This window comes from Podarcis liolepis, assembly GCF_965112155.1.
Source record: "Podarcis liolepis genome assembly, chromosome: Z".
In the NCBI taxonomy this organism is placed as follows: domain Eukaryota; kingdom Metazoa; phylum Chordata; class Lepidosauria; order Squamata; family Lacertidae; genus Podarcis; species Podarcis liolepis.
In genome coordinates, this window is record NC_139570.1 from 34,386,693 (window position 1) to 34,394,857 (window position 8,165).

General features: G+C 45.4%; 1 long non-coding RNA gene across 1 annotated transcript; it reads left to right on the top strand.

Moving 5' to 3' along the window:
- Positions 1–3,829: 3,829 nt before the first annotated feature.
- Positions 3,830–7,259, top strand: LOC310697888. The gene is made up of 4 exons (XR_014521250.1): positions 3,830–4,100; positions 4,541–4,626; positions 5,087–5,254; positions 6,297–7,259. It is a non-coding gene; the product is annotated as an uncharacterized lncRNA (long non-coding RNA).
- Positions 7,260–8,165: the final 906 nt, after the last annotated feature.

Sequence of the window (8,165 nt, forward strand, 5' to 3'; positions counted from 1 at the left end):
GACTTTGGGACTCACTTCCACAGGAGGTGGTGATGACTTTTAAAAAGCATGTGTGTGTGTGTTTTTTAAAAAAGCTACTTGGACTAATTTATGGAGGAGAGGGCTACCAGCCATAATGGCTCTGCTCTGCCTGCACAGTTGAGGGGCAGCAGTGCTTCTGAATGCCAGCTGCTGGAAACCACAGAAGCGGAGAGCTGCTTGTGCTTGAGGGTTGGTCACTGTGAGAACAGGATGAGGGACCAAATGGGCCATTGGCCTGATCCATCATTTTCTTCTTATGTTCCTAATTCTGCATGTTGGGAACTGTGGCTCTGTGGGAACCACAGTTCCCAGGATTCTTTGGAAGAATATATGTACTTTAAACGTGTGGTGTGCTTGTGACCTCAGGATCTTTTTTGGATAAAACAAACAAACTTCACTTCCTTTTGGAGAGGGGGGGGGACCCTCTGCACATCCTTAGTGAAACCCAGTTCAAGGACCAGTGTTTCGAGAGGGGAGATGGAAAGCACCAAAAGCCTACATTCACACAGCATCTTTTCAATCCTGTGCTCAAACCCCCTGGGCATGAGAGCGGGAGAGGAGGACGGCTGTTTCTCAAAATGCTTCACTGATGTCAGGCAACGTCCCAAAGGCTGAAGGTCCAGAGCAAAAGCCCAGCGCCCGGTCAGCAGTTCTCTTTCCTCTCTGCAAAGCTTCTCCTGTGCCAGCAACTTTTTTCCTTCCAGCCTTTTCTCTCGCGCGCTCTGCAACCGCTTCCCTGGGTTAAAAATAAACTCAAGTTTCTGGGAAGCCGGTTCTTCCCCCTCCCCTTCCCCAGAGCCCCTGAGAATAGATCTCTGCAGCTTTCAAACCCAACAACTCCTCCTCCTCCTCCTCTCTCTTTCTCTCCTTCTGTCCCTCCCAACTTCCTTCGACACCCCTCCTCTCCTCCTACTGCGATCTACCGAATGTGCCTCGGTTTTGGCTTGCCAGTTCGACTGGAAGGGGATTTAACCACTTCAGCACCAAGAAGGACAGGGAGCCCTGGCTCTCCTTAACGGGGCTTGTCCCAGATTTTTCTTTATGGGTGGTGGTGGTGTAGTACTTCCTATGCATCTGCTTAGTACATTTATCTGCTTGATTGATGGTTGCATTTCTATCCCCAACACCACCTTCCTCCTCTCCCCCCCCCTCGTTTTATCCATACAATGACCCTGAGAGGTAGGCTGAGAGACAGATACTGACCACCCATGGAGCTTCATGACTGAGTGTGGCTTGAACCAGGATCCCGTGCCTATGCCCTAGTAGTACAGTGGTACCTCGGGTTACAGATGCTTCAGGTTACAGATGCTTCAGGTTACAGACTCGGCTAACCCAGAAATAGTACCTCAGGTTAAGAACTTTGCTTCAGGATTAGAACAGAAATTGCACGGTGGTGGCAGCGGGAGGCCCCATTAGCTAAAGTGGTACCTCAGGTTAAGAACAGTTTCAGGTTAAGAAGGGGATGTTGCTGAATTACAGCACCTATCAGCCCCAACCAGCTTGGCCAATGGCTAAGGAGGATGAGCTTGTCACTGCTGCTTAGCCTAACTTACCTCGCAGGGTTGTTATGGGGATTAAATGGGGGAGATCCATGTACACCAGCTTGCACCCCCTAGAGGAAAAGGTGGAATATAGATGTAAATATAAATACAGTGGTACCTCGTGTTAAGTACTCAATTAGTTCCGGAGGTCCGTACTTAACCTGAAACTGTTCTTAACCTGAAGCACCACTCTAGCTAATGGGGCCTCCTGCTACCGCCACGCCACCAGAGCCCGATTTCTGTCCTCATCCTGAACCTAAGTTCTTAACCTGAAGCACTATTTCTGGGTTAGCGGAGTCTGTAACCTGAAGCGTCTGTAACCCGAGGTACCGCTGTATAAATATACTGTACATTTTTTAAAAATAGTGGGAGAGTGCTGTTGTGTTCAGGTCCTCCTTGTGGGGTATCTGCATTGCCACTGGAGGGAAAGAAGATGCTGGACTAGATAATTGATGATGATGATGATGATGATGATGATGATGATGATGATATAAATTCCTTCCCCATTCTTCCTCCCCCAAGGAGCCCTGGGAGACTAGCATCAAAGTGGTAAAACGTGCTCTTAAAAATAAAACGAACATGTGGAAAACATTTTAAAACAATTATACATTGGCCTGATCCCGACGCGGCTCCTCTCATGTCCTTAATTTTCCTACTTTCCTCAGGTCATGCCTCCCACCACCCATAATCTATGTCCCCCTCAAATGCTTTTGCCTGGCTAGGATGTAAAAATGTATATTGCTTACTTGGATGGAGTGTGTGTGTGTGTGTGTGTGTGTGTAAACTACTGGACATTTGTGTGCCTGGAGCATAGGATGTGGTACAGAAGTAAGAGGCCCGTCTATATTGCCCCACCCAACACAGGAAACTGACCCCCATAAGGTTGCCTATGTTGGAGTGTGACCCTCCTGCTGAAAACATTTCCCTGCCTCCCCCCTGCCCCCGCCTTAAACAGCTGGGAGTCAGAAGCTCTTGTCAAACTACTGCAGAACACCCAGGGTATGGGCGTAGCCAGGATTTATTTTAGGGCAGCAGACTTTATGGGGGGGGCGGACCAAGTTTTCTGTGATGCAATTGGTCAGTTAGTTAAGCATTTATCCCCCACTCAGCCAGGAAGCTCGGTGGGTGACCTTGTTCTTCTCTCAGCCTAACCTACCTCACAGGGTTGTTGTGAGAGGGAGAGATCCGTGTACACCATCCTGAACTCCTTGGAGGAAGGGCGAGATATACAAATAATATTTATATAAGGTTTTATGCAGTGTGGCATAGAGGTTAGAGTGCCAGACCAGGACCTGGGAGAGAACAGCTTTCAAATACCTGCCCCACACTTAGCCATGAAGCTCACTGGGCATGACCATGAGCCAGTTACAGTAGTACCTTGGTTCTCAAACTTAATACGCTCCAGAAGTCTGTTCCAAAACCAAAGCGTTCCAAAACCAAGGCATGTTTTCCTATATAAAGTAATGCAAAATGGATTAATCCGTTCCAGGCTTTTAAAAACAACCCCTAAAACAGCAATTTAACATCAATTTTACTATCTAATGAGATCATTGATCCATAAAATGAAAGCAATAATCAATGTACTGTACTATAAAATAAATAAGACAGTATTGTAGATGAGGAGGAAAAAAATTAAAATCTTACCTGCACTGATGATAGTCATTGTTTGGATGGGGGGCTTTTATGCATCTCCACAGTCACGCAATCAATCAATCAGTAGCTGAACTGGGTTCCACACAGTCACAAAAACAAATTAACCGAAAAAGCCTCAAAAACAAAAACGCAAAATAAATAGCAAAAACAAAAGCGCCAAACTTAATCTGTTCTGGAAGTCCGTTTGACTTTTGAAATGTTTGAAAACCAAGGCAAAGCTTCTGATTGGTGTAGGTGCCCGGGAAACAATAACTAACAGCCGCATCGGATGTTCGGCTTCTGAAAAATGTTTGAAAACTTACTTCCGGGTTTTAAGATGTTTGAGAACCAAAGAGTTTGAGTCCCAAGGCGTTTGAGAACCAAGGCACCACTGTACTTACTGTCAGCCTAACCTACCTCATAGGGTTGTTGTGGGGATTAAATGAGGCGGGGGGAAACAGTGTACGCCATCTTGAGCTGCTTGGAGAGGAAAAGTCAGCTATAAACTAAACAATACATAAGTAGAACAACAAATACATCAAACAACAAAACTGCCACTAAGCCAGCAGTGTACATATACTTGCAGCGTTGACGTCAAAGCCATCCTGTTCACCATTAATGAGTTTGTGCAGGTGTATGACATCATCAGGGGTCCTGATAACAGCTTGAAGGATGACTCACACGACGGAGACTCTTTAGGCTTCATTGATGTTGGGAAAGAACGAGTCATCAGGGCTTGGCGATGTTGAGAAATCCTGAAGAGGTGCTCAGACAGCAAGCACAGACACAGGCATGACCAGTGCTATTTTTATAGAAAAAGAGGGGCCGTAACTCACCATGAGGACCTCCCTTGTTCTCTTTTAATAGCAATGGCACCCACCTGAGAGGTGCTGGAACTGAGTTCTGGTGAGTACCGGCTGAAAAAAGCCTTGAGCATGCTCTTCCCACTAATCTCAGTAGAACAACCATGTCAGCCTTCAGGACTGACTCTATGCTTGGCTTCATCTTGGCTTGGCCTTAATCAACCCAACACACCTCCTGGTGTCTTTGGATTACAACATCCATCAGCTCCAGACCTAGGAGGTTTCCTTTAGGTGTGCCTCTGTCAGTGTGGTCCAGGGATGGGAGACGATTATCTTTTGGTCTGCATTTTAAGTTTAGCCTACCTGGGCTTTCCAAAACAATCAACAACCCAAAATGTGATTCTTCCAAAATCCTCACTTCTCTGAATTTTGCATGATGTGGTTCCAAATCTCCCCAAAATGTGCGTGAGCGTGAAGCATGCATGGAAATTATTATTAATTTTATTTGTTGTTGTTGCTGACTATCCCACCTTTTTTTTCCAGGCAAGGACTCAAGGCAGCTTACACAAATTAAAACAACACAGATAAATATAATGAGCCAAAAACATATAGAAGATCATCATTAAAAAGTAATTAAATTCTAATAGAATTAAAACAAAAAATGCCTATATTCATTAAAATAAACTTTCCAGAAAGAATTGTGTTAGGGGAAATGGTTTGCAAAAGTATGCATGTTAGGGAAAAATTTCCATGCGGAAATGCACACTAAAAGGGTGATGAATTTCTATCAGGACTTTATATCTTTCTATATACATAAAAATGTAAGGTGTCGTCATGCTCTGCACTTCATGCCAACTGCAGCCTGAGGAACAGCAGGTGTGCTGTGAAGTGCCTCTCCCCTCCTTGAAAAGGGGCTGGGGGAGGAAGGAGGAGCTTGGATGAGCTGTAGGGTGAGAGGAGAGGGAACTATGAGGGATAGTTGAAGGGGGTGTGAGGGGTAAAGGGAGGGAGATTATTCAGGTGCGAGTGTAGGTGCCAAATAAGGATGGAGGATATTGATGGACTCGCATCTGGTTTGCATTTCATGAGTGCGCAGCCTTGTGCCGTTATCCACCAGTGTCCTCTAAGAAGCAAGAGGGAAACTTCAAAGAGCACCACAAGGGCCTGCTCCAAAATTAATGGTGCAAGATGCAAATGTTTCTGAGTTCACACGCTCCTCCCTAAGTTCAATTCAAGGAAGCTAGAAAGCAGAAACAGGTGAGTCAGTTGGTTAGCGCATGGCGCAGATAACACCAAGGTCACAGGTTCAATCCCCATATAGGCCACCTACATATTCCTGCATTGCAGTGGGTTGGACTAGATGACCCCTGAGGTACCTTCCAACTCTACAATGATATGTTTCTATGTTCAAAAGCACTAAATGAGGAGTTATTCCTAGTAGGTGGCTGCAACAATTAGAACTAATTTCACTTAAAAGAATGTCACAAGGGGGGTATGTGTAAATAAAAACAAACAACAACATTTAACTTGCAGAGAGGGCAGTGTGATGTAGTGGTCATCACAGAGCTGCATCTGTGAAGGGCTGGAGTTCCTACATGTGAATGTAGAAAGCTGCCTTTATGTCAAGTCAGGAAATTGATCTATCTAGCTCAGTATTACCTCCACTGACTGACAGCCGCTCTCCAAGTTTTCATACAGGGAGTCTACCTCGAGATGTCATTGGGAATTGAATCTCAGACCTTCTGCATGTCAAGCAGATGCTCTGCCTCTGAGCTACAGCCCACTACCTTAAAATGAATTAAGCTTCTAGTCCCCATCTTTCTGAATAAAGTGCTGAATTATTTGGCAACAAAGGAAGCTGCCTTATACCAAATCCAGCCATTTGTCTGTCTAGCTCAGGATTCCCTCTACCCACTGGCAGCAGCTCTCGGGGGGGGGGGTCACAAAGGGAATCATTCTCAGCCCTACCTGGACTGAACATGGGACATTCTGCATGAAAAGCATATGCATTGCCACTGAGCCAGGGCCTTTCCCCAACATTACCCCATGTCAGTCCTACTCAGAATAAACCTACACTGAAATGAATGGCAGCTACTAATTCAGGTCCATTCATTTCAATGGGTCTACTCCGTGTAAAAGCTAGTTCACACACAAAAACACATTTATTTGATGCAAAGGCCATCTGCATCCAGTTCTACCTTTTTCGTAATCAAGGCTTAGGATGACTAAGGGATTCTTTCTTTCTTTCTTTCTTTCTTTCTTTCTTTCTTTCTTTCTTTCTTTCTTTCTTTCTTTCCAGTGGGGAAAAAGGAAAGCAGCTGAAAGAGTTGCAAAGCCTTGAGCAACGGGTGTGGGGATGTGAGCGGCTGCAATGACTCACGGATGAAACCAGCTCTGCAGTCAACTTCCTCTTTGCTTTATGTAAGCCTGCTGAATCCACAGTAATTGCCTTCCAGCCCCCAGCCCCTTCGCCTTTTGGTTCTGCTTTATCTGTTGCCTGCCTGACAGAAGTTCTGTGCAACTCCTGACAGAAGTGAAAAAGGAACCACACCCTACTCCCCAATTTTTGCAACTATATGGCTTCCAGGCCTGGGCGGACTTTGGTAATCTTTCATAATACACAGGTACCCTGTGTGAGCCCAAAATTTTGCACCTACAAATGGATCTTCTCAATTATTGATCTTCTCGATTTTGTGCCCTGTGTGGCAGAACTGCTGGCACTGCCCTAAATCTATGCTGGCTCGTGCAATGTCTCTCTTGTACTAGTTATGCAACCAATTTCCAGTGCAAGATAGACTTTCAAACCCCTAAAATGGAAGGGGAGGCCAGGTAGAGAGGCCGGGAGAGGGGGTACATTTAGCCCCGAGGGCCAAGGTTCCCCTCATTTTGTCACACACCACCCTTGGTCACCTAGCAACCATCAAATCATCTCAAAATCCTGCACCCACATAAATTCTAGGGACTCTCAAGGGCTCCTGAGAACAAGACAGAAAGCTGAAAGGTGTTATTGCAGAGGAATAAAACTTTTTTAAAAGTGGAGGGTGTCTTATTACTATTAAACAATTATTCATGACTGTTCATGAAACCTAGAATAGCATTAGTCTGCTAAGACCACCCAGATCCTTTTCATGTGTGCTACTATTAAGCCAGGTGTCTCCCATCTTATATTGTGTGGCTGGTTATTTTATTCCAGTCTATGTATCCAAGCAGTGCGTTCTAGGTCTCCTAGCCACATCAGGGGCTCACAAAGGGAGGGCCAACTTTAATAAAATAGGGAGGGCAAGTAGGCCCCACCCCACATAATCAATCACATGATGTGGTACGGGCATACCATTTGAATGGCAATGCCCATCAACTATTTGATATATTTGATATATATTTGATATATGCCCAACCCCCTTGAATATTTTATTAGGAGGCCTGAAGACACCTCGGCCCCTAGGAGATGGCTGCTATGGCATCCACAAGATATGAGGGAGAAGTCAGATTCAGCACACATTTAAAGATGAACTTCCGTAATCCACATTTATAAATATGAAGTGAAACACGGCTATGCATGATTTCACCATGCCCTTCTCCAGCCAAGTGAAGTGCACACACGCAAAAATGCACATTTACACCAGAGTAAGATGTGCATGGGACGTGGGTGGCGCTGTGGGTTAAACCACAGAGCCTAGGACTTGCCGATCAGAAGGTCGGCGGTTCGAATCCCCACGACGGGGTGAGTTCCCGTTGCTCAGTCCCTGCTCCTGCCAACCTAGCAGTTCGAAAGCACGTCAAAGTGCAAGTAGATAAATAGGTACCACTCTGGCGGGAAGGTAAACGGCGTTTCCGTGCGCTGCTCTGGTTTGCCAGAAGCGGCTTAGTCATGCTGATCACATGACCCGGAAGCTGTCTGCGGGCAAACGCCACCTCCCTCAGCCAATAAAGCGAGATGAGCGCCGCAACCCCAGAGTCAGTCATGACTGGACCTAATGGTCAGGGGTCCCTTTACCTTTACCTTTTAAGATGTGCATAAAATGTCAGTGAAAATAACATACTAAGATGCATTATGTTAAGGGAAATTACTGTGCAAAAATTTGTGCATTAGGAGAAATTTGGGCTGCGACACTGATTTTATTTTATTTTATTTTTAAAATGCAAATTGATGTGGAAATGTGGAGAACTG